Source organism: Zeugodacus cucurbitae, chromosome 3, assembly GCF_028554725.1.
Source record: "Zeugodacus cucurbitae isolate PBARC_wt_2022May chromosome 3, idZeuCucr1.2, whole genome shotgun sequence".
Taxonomy (NCBI): domain Eukaryota; kingdom Metazoa; phylum Arthropoda; class Insecta; order Diptera; family Tephritidae; genus Zeugodacus; species Zeugodacus cucurbitae.
The window spans coordinates 9587050-9599521 of NC_071668.1; the positions used below are offsets into that span (position 1 = coordinate 9587050).

At 36.4% G+C, this 12472-nt stretch overlaps 2 long non-coding RNA genes across 2 annotated transcripts; one reads left to right on the forward strand and one right to left on the reverse strand.

Moving 5' to 3' along the window:
- Nucleotides 1-2085: 2085 nt before the first annotated feature.
- Nucleotides 2086-4024, reverse strand: LOC114803782 (uncharacterized). The gene is made up of 3 exons (XR_003752201.2): nt 3883-4024; nt 2364-2519; nt 2086-2305 (listed from the first exon to the last, which is right to left on the reverse strand). It is a non-coding gene; the product is annotated as an uncharacterized LOC114803782 (long non-coding RNA).
- On the forward strand, nt 2935-4245 carry LOC105210888 (uncharacterized). Its single transcript, XR_851656.3, has 4 exons — nt 2935-3192; nt 3261-3584; nt 3654-3811; nt 3891-4245. It is a non-coding gene; the product is annotated as an uncharacterized LOC105210888 (long non-coding RNA).
- The last annotated feature ends 8227 nt before the right edge of the window (nt 4246-12472 follow it).

Here is a 12472-nt window from a genome sequence, read left to right on the forward strand (position 1 = left end):
ACAGCGAGTCCCCCTGTAATGAAATAAGATAACTCTGGTAATTAATAAAAAATTATATAAAATTTAATAAATTTTAATATTTATATAAAAATTAAAAAAAAGTTTTAGGGCAAAAAATATTTTACTGCGGGTCGCCCTGTCACAAAATAAAAAAAAATCAGCGAAAACGACGAAAATTTAATATGTTTGCTGCGCCGTGATGCACCAGGCGAACATAATTGCTCAGAAGGCAGCAAGCAACCAGGTGTGTGACGTCACGACAATAAATTTGGGCATCAACAAAAGCACGTAGGTGTGGTCATCCAATGCATTAAATGTAGGAAACAACAAAAGCTCGTAGGTGTGGTCATCCAATGCATTAAATGTAGGCAACAACAAATGATCGTTTCGTTTATACCACATTGTCTCTATAGTAAACATACCAACATAGCAAACGGGACTTGCATTCCTTTCGATACAAACGAGGGTTGCCAAATATGAATTAATTATTGAAATATTTACACAGTGAACAACAACAACGCTTTGAGCTGATCGCTGAACTACCAGGCGCTCATGATAAACAATAGGCAACATACATGACACCGCAGTAGCGATATTTTTTATGATAACAACAAATTAAGTGCGCTTAGACAGGGTGATTGTATGAAAAATATTTTAGTTAATTTATATAGAAATTCTAAAAAGTTTATGGTGAACATATATTTTACAGCGAGTCCCCCTGTAATGAAATAAGATAACTCTGGTAATTAATAAAAATAATAAATAATTAATAAATTTTAATATTTATATAAAAATTACAAAAAAGTTTAAGGACAAAAAATATTTTACTGCGGGTCGCCCTGTCACAAAATAAAAAAAAAACAGCGAAAACGACGAAAATTTAATATACTTGCTGCGCCGTGATGCACCAGGCGAACATAATTGCTCAGAAGGCAGCAAGCAACCAGGTGTGTGACGTCACGAAACTAAATTTGGGCAACGACAAAAGCTCGTAGGTGTGGTCATCCAATGCATTAAATGTAGGAAACAACAAAAGCTCGTAGGTGTGGTCATCCAATGCATTAAATGTAGGAAACAACAAAAGCTCGTTTCGATTTTCCCACATTGTCTCTATTGTAAACATACTAACACAGCAAACGGGACCTGCATTCCTTTCTATGCAAGCGAGGGTTGCCTAATATTAATTTATTATGTCAAATTTATATGGGGAATAAAAAAAAAACAACAACAATTTATATTTGCAATGACAGGGTGATTGTATGAAAAATTTGTATTTAGTTAATTTTATTTAAAAATAAAAAAACTTTATTAACAAAAAATTATTAGAGCTGACCCCCTGTAATGAGGACGAACAAAATATAGAAATTATTATTAAAATGCCAAATAAATTGCTAATGAACTGCTTGTGCAAACAAATTATTGTGGTTTTTATTTTTTCATCCTCCTATCTGAATTATTTAGGTAAAAAATATTAATTAAATATTAATATTTAATATTAAATACAGGATACAAAATATTTTACATTACTAGGTGTTCTTGAAGTAAAGTAGAGTGCCTGGTAAAAGCAAGTAATATACACAACACCTTAGCCGGAGCATGAATTGTACCAACTGATCTGAGCTAATACAGCGCAATTAGGTACAAACATTACCTTCAATTAAATTTATTTATTTATTTATTTTGCCAAATTATTCCAAATTTTAAGCTTAAAAATTAAATTAGATGCACCCGTAAGCGAACGAACAAAATCATCAACACCGTCCGAAATTTATCATTGCTGCACCGCCCTGAAGTACCAGGCGCACATGACTGCTGGCGATCAGCAGCAGCAAGTAAACACCGATTACAATTCAAGTTTCGCTGCTGTAAGTGCATAGCATTGCAATAACAAAATATTCTTATTAGTTTCAATTACCATTTCGTTTCTTAGTAAACAACACAAACAGCTAATCGCATTCCTTTATATACAATGATTGCCAAGTGATAAGTAAATCAACATTAAAATGTTTGGATTTTAGTATAGAAATAATAATTTATTTATTAAATTTAAAATGTATTTTATTAAACTAATTTAGAACTCTCTCTCTCCCTCGAATAAAAGTATTTGTAATTAATTTTAATAAAATTGTTGTTAATTACCAATAATTTAAAAATGTAATAAAAAATTGCTTATTTATTGCAGAACTATCAGGCGTTCATAAAAATTAAGTAGTCAATAAACATCAGCAGGCACTATACACATGCGATATGCCAATAATTATAGTTATTATTTAAATCCCACGTTGTTTGCAAATTGTTTATTATCCTGTGTATTAAAAACCAAAAAAGAAATACATTAAATAAATTAAAAATCTATGACTCACTGTACTACAAGGCGCGCATAAGCAGCATTGGTAGGCATAGTAGGCTGCTGATCTTTGCTGACATTGCATTGTTGCTAATTTACATCAGAGCCTTCGGCAATTACAAATATGCAGCTGGCTAAGCTTTGTTGCTTTGTTTCAAATACCACGACGTGCCTAAGTAAATATAAATAGAGCAAAAAAGGCATTTAGTGTATGTAAGGGTATGTAAGTATGTGATATAAAAACAGAATTGCCAAATAATAAATATTATACGAAAGATTTTTGTAATTTTAAATTTTTATTCTTATAAATCCTTATTTTACCCTTATAAAAATTTAAAATGAATTTAAGGTTGTAAAAAATAGTTGATAATATACTATAATTATTTTAAGCGAGTGAAAACATTATTCAATTATTATTATTATACTTTGCCGTTTATATTAATATTTTCATATTCAATTGAAATTTTATTTTATTTAATGCTAAAATATTCCACATTTGGCAATCATTATAAAGGAATGCGATTAGCTGTTTCTATTAGTGTTGTTTACTAAGAAACGAAATGGTAATCGAAACTAGTAATAATATTTCTTATTGCAATGCTATGCACATACAGCAGCGAAGCTTGAATTGTAATCGGTGTTTACTTGCTATTGCTGATCGCCAGCAGTCATGTGCGCCTGGTACTTCAGGGCGGTGCAGCAATGATACATTTCGGACGACTTCGTTGATTTTGTTTTTTGCTTACATGGGGATCAGCTTTACATATATGCGTACACAAGGTGATAGCAGACAGCAAGGTCAAGCAGTAACATTTGACTTTGTATATACAAACATACATACACTTGTAAGTATTAATATGTAATATGTGTATTCTAATGATGAGCTGACAATTAATAACTGCATCAATTGTAGGTTCTGTCTTGTGTTCACCTTCGTCGATTGGAAACCAACAACGAAAATGCGTTTCAATTCAAAGGTTGTATGAAAGCAGTAATACTGAAGATTTTATACCAAAACCGAGAGCAGGGCAGCCAAATAGTAATATTTCGCAATTAAATTTATTGTACGATAAAATGAATTTTATCAAAATTTAATATAAAAAGACAATATAAGAACTGGGATGTAACTAGTTTCAAAGCAACTAGTTGAGGACTAACACCAAACAAGTTGTACATTATTTTCGAAGAATTTTTAAGAGTTGGTTTTAAATTAACTGGTTTTAAAGTAACAAATAAGGTAAGTATGGACTACTAAACTATTTATGTGGTTGAGGATATATTTTGATCTAATGTATTATAATAATAGCCAAGGAATTGAATGTAAAGCAGAACCAATGTTCACACATTTCCTAAATTGCATCCAATGTCTTGTCGTCATCAGAACGAAGACAGCTTTCGCTCTAAGAAAAGACATTTTTTCGATTGAAATAAATCCGTGAGCAATTGCATGTGCTCGGTTGACTGGTAAGTTACCAGATATCTTTCAATTTAAACAGATTTTTGTCTGCGTAAACTGATTCTCTACTTAATCTTACCTTCTTAGATGAGATGAACCAGAAAACTTTTACTGAATATCGTTTGACTTGAAGCATAATTACTTGGATGGATTTAGCTTAACTACTTGGATCCGATTGACGTTGGAAAAGGCAATGTACCGGCATAAGAGTCTAGGAAATCTATCATCCGTATGAATGACATCGGTTTAATGTATTTTAAACTGAAAAGAAAATTCAAAAATAATATTATCAATAGAAGAAGACTCGCAGAGTATAGAAGCATGTTATAAAAGAGAAACCTTAACTATAGGTATATAGAGGATTATTCAGGTTCATATAGATTTTTTTACATTTAGAGATATGTATAAATAATGAGAATAAAGCTGTTAACAAGACTAATAACCCGATCGTATCATTTTTTCATTAACATTGTTGTAGTAAAAAATTTCAGAATATACCCCACTCGCGGCAATTACTACTTCATTGCAGCAAGGACTTTCTTTCCAGCGAGATTGCGCTTGGTATCTAAGAGCATGAAAAAGGTCTCTAAAGGTCAGATCTTTTGGATGTGACAGCAATTTGAAACCCAAATTATATAATTTCGTCGCCGCTTTCATTGATTTCTGACGCGTAGCATGAAAGAGCACCATTTTCTGTACAGCTTGACACGATCGACGTTGCACAAAGCCACTCTGTTGCTATTCTATAAATTCCTCGGTTGTCTTTCTTGTCTCTTCTAACCGCACTAAATCTGTCATTAAGTTGTTGCGTGTAATTGTTGTGCAAGCATCTTATCTTTGTTGTATTCTCGTTGTTGTTATTGTTGTAGTTAATTGGTTTCATTTAATTTATGAACAACACTCAACATCAGTACTGGCTGAGAATTTATTTTGGGCTCAGCAGTTGACGCGCCATTTGATTTGTGATTTTGCTCAAGGCAATTAAAAATTCCACCGCAAAGATATTTGGAAATATGTACATACATACTTAAGTAAGTGAAATAAATATTTGTGAAATTGTCGCATTTCGAAATGCATTTATAAATACTAGAACTTACAGAAACAAATATTTTTCTGAATATATAAATGTATGTTTATATATAAATATATATGTATTTGAAGATTAGTCGTCTTCATGCAATTTATTTGAATTAAATCCAGGTGAATAAAATGAAATGATGTTGCAATAGTGATTTTAAATATTTGCATAGTAATTTCCTAATGGATAATAAATCTTGGAAATCCTGCTGTTGAAATTTTAAAGAATTTGTTTTTCTCATATTAATCTTTTGCTTGGACAATTGTTTTTCGAAAGTTTTCGTAAGCTGATTTAAGTAATTACTTTTTTATACATAATTTGTTAGTTGTTAGCTAGTAAATTTCTTAATAGGAGAGCTGGTGAGAGGTGGGATAGAGTCTAGGAGAGTTAGAGTGTACCAATGAAATGCAGAGGAAATCAGTGAGAACCATGTAGACCCACTGTTGACTGGGAAGGATCGATTACAACGTCGGTGAGAGCCGTTGGGAACCAGTGAGAGCCGTAGGGAACCTGTGGGGATAGTAGGTTAGGGTCTAAGAGAGTTAGATAGAACCAATGAGATGCAGAGGAAATCAATGATAATCATTGAGATCCACTGATGACTGGTTATAACGTCGGTGAGAGCCGTTGGGATCCAGTGAGAGCCGTTGGGAACCAGTGAGGGCCGTAGGGAACCAGTGAGAGTCGACCAGAACCGGTAAAAACTGTCAGAGCTGAGCAGAATTGTCGAGAGTAAGTCAAAATTGCGAAAATCAATGAAAACCGAGAAGAGTAAGTGGAAGCTGACCAGGACCACTGAGTGAGAGGAGGATTAAACCATAAATTTAAGTATAATGTAGGTAAGAAATGGCAAAAACCCTAGTCTTCCTTTGGGATACCAAATCAAAATGATCTTTTGTTTCTGTTCTCTGGTCCTCCGTCCCATATGGGACTTCTATGACTAAATTACCTTACACTGGGTACATGAAATGTCCCTTATCTTATTTGAATTCCCATGAACCAATATGTACTTCTACAAACGCTGTCTTCTTGTATAATCAAACGATGGCTGCCACACACAATCTGACCGCTGCCAACCGGCAACAGCCAGCTGCCAAGTGTGAGTCACACGACGATGTGAAGATGCGCCAAAATGTCGACGCGCCGCACAAATTTAGCGACAATTTTCTGCTTTTAATTCACGATTTCTGCAGATTATTTGTTTCTGCTAATTCAAATGAAATGCAAATGCCGCATTTGTCGAGGCGAGAGAAAAGCGAGAGCAAATCGAGTTGGTGGATATTGTGAAATGCCGAAATAAGCTGACAATTACAATAAACCGCAAAATGCGTGGATGAGCCGCTAATGCCGCGATATGTGTTCACAAGCAGTTGTTGTTGCGCACACATGGCGTTTGTTGTTGCTGTGGTTGACTGTCGAGCGCTTTGTGGCACAGTCGAGTGAAGGTATTCTTCTTCATCTACATATTGCACCAAAGTAGCTGGCTTTGTGTCACTCTACTTGGCTCTGTGGCATATTGACGTATCTATATGTGTGTATACCGTAAAATGCAACAAACTGACAATTGCAGTTGTGCAACAACAAAAAATGCATCACCATGAGTGTGTAAATATGTTGTGCTTGCCTCGCGCATTTTCCGCGGCGGCAACTATTTTCGTCCGCCTTAGCACTTATCGACACCGCACCGCAATGCAACAGCTTCACCTATATGCTAGCCTAAACACATAGTACAAATACACAAGTAGTGTTCTCGCCACGCTTTGTTGCACGCATATTCTTCTAGTGCACTTATGTTGCAAATTAGTTGCTTTGGAATTAGCGCAGAAATAATTGCCTGTTGTTGCCTCGTCTTGCGCTAAGTTTGCTAAGCAAATACTATTTTTTAGACAAATCCCCAGCAATTGCTAGCGAAAAGTGGAAAGCTTACGGAAACTGCCAAAAATATACGCAAGTTTATTGGCCTAGTTGCTTTTCTGAGAATTTCATATTGTTACAAGGCACTAAAACATACGCCGAACTGTGCGAAGATTACTCATTTCCATTACTTAGTGACGCGTCATCGATCGCTGCTTGAGTTGAGGATGAAATTAGTATGCTCTGTTTAGTCTCCACATTATATATTGGCTTTTGGAGTCTGAAGTTGGACCCCACTAAGCGACGTAAGAAACATATTTGCTAAACTTGTCAACATGTCTAACACAACTTGAAGAGACTTTAAAAGAAGAAGCTTTAGGAAGTTGAGCTCCATCCTTCACCATATACTATTGTCCACAACATTTATAGTGAGCTCTCTTATATGATGATATTAATTAAAAACGATGGATCGTAACTTATTCCTCCAATAAGTCTGTATTAGATCTATGAATGTCTCCCGAAAAACTGCATCTAACAATTTACTAACTACCTTACCAATTCTCTCTCTTTTTATCCCTGATCCTGTTCAATAATAAGCAGAGCTTTTACCTCATTATTGAGGTGGGGACTTATAAATGCTATTGCTTGTGGTATTAGCCGTTTCGAGGATGCCTGTAGTCAGATCTTCTAACTTGAGATCGTTAATACTTAGAAAGTCTTCGAATTCTGTACAAAGTTTTGTCTCTCCCTAAGAGTTCTAACATATTCTATTGATTATTAGATTATGGTCAAGTGTTTTGGGGCTTGTTCTGCATTACTTTTATTTTTGTAAGAGACACTGTCTTGTAGTTGAAAACTGTACCCTCCACAAGTAGATTTAATTACGGCTAAATTTTGAGATATCCAGTTAATTTTCTCCACATAAAAAATCGAAATCCGTCCAATTAATTATTGTACAGTGGGGCCTTAAAAGAGAGGAAGATCGAAAAAATATCAGACGGAGCACTGTAATACAGTACTTGAAAAATATTAATAACTTTAATTGCAAAATGCGTGAAGAGACAGTTGAAAATACTTAATAATATAGTTGAACTTCCCTAACTCGAATCAACATCTTCTTCTTTACTGGCTTAGACACCGCTTACGCGGTTATAGCCGAGTCGACAACAACAAGCCACGCATCTCTCCTTTTGTCAGTTTGGCGCCAATTGGTAATACCAAGTGAAGACAGGTCTTTCTCCACCTGGTCCTGGTCAACGGAGTGGAGATCTCCCTCTTCCTCGGCTTCCACCAGCGGGTACTGCATCAAACACTTTCAGAGCTGGAGCACTTTCGTCCAATCGAATAACATGACCTAGCCAGCGTAGTCGCTGTATTTTTATTCGCTGGACTATGTCTATGTCGTTGAATAACACATACAGCTCATCATTCTATCGTCTGCGGTATTCGCTGTTGCCAATGTTTAAGGGACCATAAATCTTCCGCAAAACCTTTCTCACGAAAACTCCAAGTGCCGTCTCATCGGATGTTGACATCGTCCACGCTTCTGCACCATCAAATAGGACAGGAATGATAACCGACTTATAGAGTTTGGGTTTTGTTCGTTGAGAGAGAGAACTTTACCGTTCAATTGCCTACTCAGTCCATAGTAGCACCTGTTGGCAAGAGTGATTCTGCGTTGGATTTCAAGGCTGACATTATTATCGGTGTAGATGCTGGTGCCCAAGTATACGAAATTATCTACAACTTCAAAGTTATGCTGTCAACAGTGACGTGGGAGTCAAGACGCGAATGCGCTGACTGTTTGTTTGATGACAGGAGTTATTTAGAAACATAACTCGAATCACCATAAACCACAAAAAAAACATCGAGTTGGAGAGACTAGCGAGTTACGGAACGCATTCAAGAGTTCGAGTTATGGAGAACTTCAAGTTACAGAAGTTCGAGTTATATACATAAGTTCAACTGTTTATAGTTCGCTGTTTCTGGGGTTCCAGCTATGGTTCTTAGTTCGGGAAATTTCGTAAATTTTTTTCGTGAAAATTAAGGTTAGTGTTTCTAGATTTTGTGCTTTGAATATTTTCGTTCTATCGCTATCCATCGGGTCTTTTAATCGTTAAATGGCAATCGTAACTAAATAGTGTGCTTTTCGAAAGCTCGATTGGTCTGTCGGAAATTGTTTACCGTACTCAGCTTTAGTTTATCTACTTCATATGCAGCAGTACTAAAGAACACTGGGCTACGATAGCGTCTTCTGATATCATCAAAACGCATAAAGGTGATTAAAAATAATGTGAGTACGCACTTTAAGTGTTTATTCTAAAAATATTAAAAATAATTGAGCTCCACTATCGCTTAAGTGATTATCAATGACGGCGATGAGTGAAAAGGTGCGCACAACGTGCCACAAGCAGAGGTTAAGAGTCATAAAAACATGCAAGCAACAGCAGAGCGTACGCTGCTGCACTTGCAACAAGACGAACAACAGCAACAACAAAAACAAAAAATAAAAAATTCCAACCCTTATCAAGTGTGTGCGAATGAAAAATGAATAGAATAAAATCGAAATTAACAGCAAAGAAAAAATTTAAATCCCTAAAAATATGGTTGATAAAACGCGTAAGCGTGAAGATGCGCCAAGCCAAGTCAACGCGGCAGAGAACCAGCTGGAGAATTGTCATTGTTATCTGACAAAAAGAATTTACACTGCAGCAATACATAAGAACAACAATAAGTGTGGCTGCTGGAGCATCTTCTACTCCACCACACTGCGAATGCACTTTCTGGACGACGACAAAGTTAAAGCACAGCGCAACAATAACAACATTGTACTCTCCGCACAGCGGTTAGTCGTCGCTGCTGCTGCTGCACACCGTTCGGGGTCGCCTTGTCGCAAAGGCGTCGATAAAACCATAGGGGGCCATAAATTCTTTAGCGCGCTCTTCAGCAGGCGGCCGTGCGACATGCCGCAAACGAACGGTGCTGCAAGCACGCTGCTGTTGCTACCGGCGTTGGATGGCTGGCTGGCTCAGCAATCAATGATTGCCAAAGCCTTGCGGCCGGGTTGCACGTTGTGCGCCGCTGGCTAGGGTTGGGTTATGGCCTTGCAATCTTCCAACAAATTCGATTAAAAATCTTTGCACACTTTGCTGGAGTTGTTGTTGTTGTTGCTGCTTTAGACGCTGGTGACAACTAACGCATTCGCCACTTTGTCTGTTGTCTGCGTTTTGTTGACGTTGTATGTTGTTGTTGTTCTTGTTGTTGTGCTTCTAATTTCTTCCTCATATCGGCGCACATTCATATCTGTCAGCGTGGCTGCTTGACTCTGGTTGACTGTCTGCCTAGCGGCGGCGTTGTTGTTGCAGCGCGATAACTCTGTCACTTGCTTTGGCATTTGAATATTTTTTCAATATTTTCTTGATATTGTTGTTATTGTTGTATCATTGTTTATTGATAAATTTGGTTGTGAAAGAGAAGGGTTATGCGTTGTATTACTCAAAGCCCTGGCTCGCAGAGATACTTATATTTGTATACATGTGTATGAATGTTTATATACATTTGTATGTGTTTGTTTGTGCGTGTGCTGGCGTCGCAAACAAGAAAATTGTCTGAAAAATTTGATGCATGTTTTTATTATCTGCGCTGATTGAACGCTTTCCCCCCACTTTGTGTTGTTCTCATTCTGGTTGCTTTTAATTTTATTTCTTCATTCTAATGCATGAATCTCCTACGTTCCTGCTTTGTTTACTTGTGTCAACTGCGTTGAATCATGTTTCGAACAAAATTCAATAGATAATGGATTATTAATAGATTTATGTCGGTCATTAACGTTATCATAATTGTATGCAATGGCAGAAAGGTTTCAATTTAAATGAGTGTGTAAATGTGAAGCGCTCTTTACGGATTGATTTATTGTAGTTTATATAAGTATAATAATCATATTAATGAGTGGAAGTAGAAGTAGAAAAACAAGAAATTCTATTGTTGAAGAAATACATTTTTCACTTAAAAATTGAAAATTTAAATATTATTGCTACTCCAGCTACTTTTGTATATGAGATTTGAATATAATTTATAAAATTTTATAAGAACTTCTTCCAGCACCATCTTACATAATTTTTCGGCCAACTGTTATTGACTGAGGTTTGAAAAAAAAGCCAGGAATGATCAAAGATTCAGTCTAGTTAACCAAATCACCTCACATTTTCAAAAAAAAAACTTTTCTTCTAGTTTTCATACTATTTTAATACCTGACTCAAAACTTAAAGAGTACCGAAACGAACAAACAACTGCTATAAATAAATTTGTTGACAGATTTAAATCCCACTATTTAGAGTCCCTTGTAAAGGCAATGTTTAAGTAAATTCAATAAAATTACTGATAGGCAGGAATTTATTCCTTTGCAGTGAAAGTAAGACCTCTCTCTAACTAACATTAAAGAATTAATCATTACTAAACTTGCTCTACTCAGATTTTTGTTATGGAAAAGTTAGAACTAGCAATGGCTTTGTTCATCCTCGGTTAATGAAATTTTTTTGAAGCTTATGGAACCTATATATGGGCTAATTTGAATCTTAGAAGAGCTTCGAGCAGCTAAAAGCTTTGTACCAGTTAAAGTCGTGAGCGCAAGTTAAGGGGTTTTCAAAAGGGACGCGACAAAAGTAGTTCGATAGAGACAATTTTTTGACATTTCTCTTCAGTAAGGTTTGCCATTTCATCTTGGAAGGACATACGATCTCACAACGATTCGAAATTGTTAAAATTTATAACCGAAATTCGGAGTCAGTGGCCCCAACTTTAAAAGCGCTACGTCCAGTATATAGTCCTCATAATCGTCCTGTCAGATCAACAATTGAGCGTCTAGTGGATAAATTCGAATCCATAGGTACAGTACACAACGTCCCCGTGCCAGTGAGACACAGAAGTGCCCATAGTGTCGAGAACATTGCTACCGCTAACGCATTAATTGAGGAAGACCCAAATCAGTCTCTCACACGTCGTTCCCAAGCGTTGGGCATCTCTGTGACATCGTTGTGTCGAATTTTGCGAAAAGATCTTGGCCTACATCCTTACAAAGTCAAATTGACGCAAGAACTGAAGCCGATTGATCATCAGAATTGTGGTATGTTCGTGAATTGGGCTGAGCATCAACTTGAAAATGATTCGGATTTTCATCAAAAAACCAGCTTCAGCAATCTGGCTCATTTCTGGCTGAAAAGCTTCACCAATAAGCAAAATATGTGTTATTGGTCAGGCATAAGTTACCATTGCTTCCCGGAAAAATTACGGTTTGGGTCGTACTTCTTCCGTGATGATCAAGACCGGCACGTTACTGTGAATGGGAATCGCTACCGCTCAATGATAACCGAATATTTTTTGGAACGAATTAGATGATATGGACATGGACAATGTGTGGTTCCAACATGACGGCGCCAAACGCTACACAGCGAAGGTCACAATTGATTTTTTGAAAACCAAGTTTGGTGAATAAGTTAAGTCACGAAATGGCCCTGATAATTGGGCGCTTAGGTCGTGCGATTTGATTCCGTTAAATTAATTACTGTGAGGTCTATGCCAACAAGCCAGTGACGATTTATGACCTTCGTACGAATATCGACCATGCAATTGCAGCAGTATCGGCCGATTTATGCTTGAACCTACGAAAATTGGGTTCAACATCTGGACTTCTGTATGCGTGCCCGTGGTTGCCATGCAAAATAAATCGAGTTTCATACAT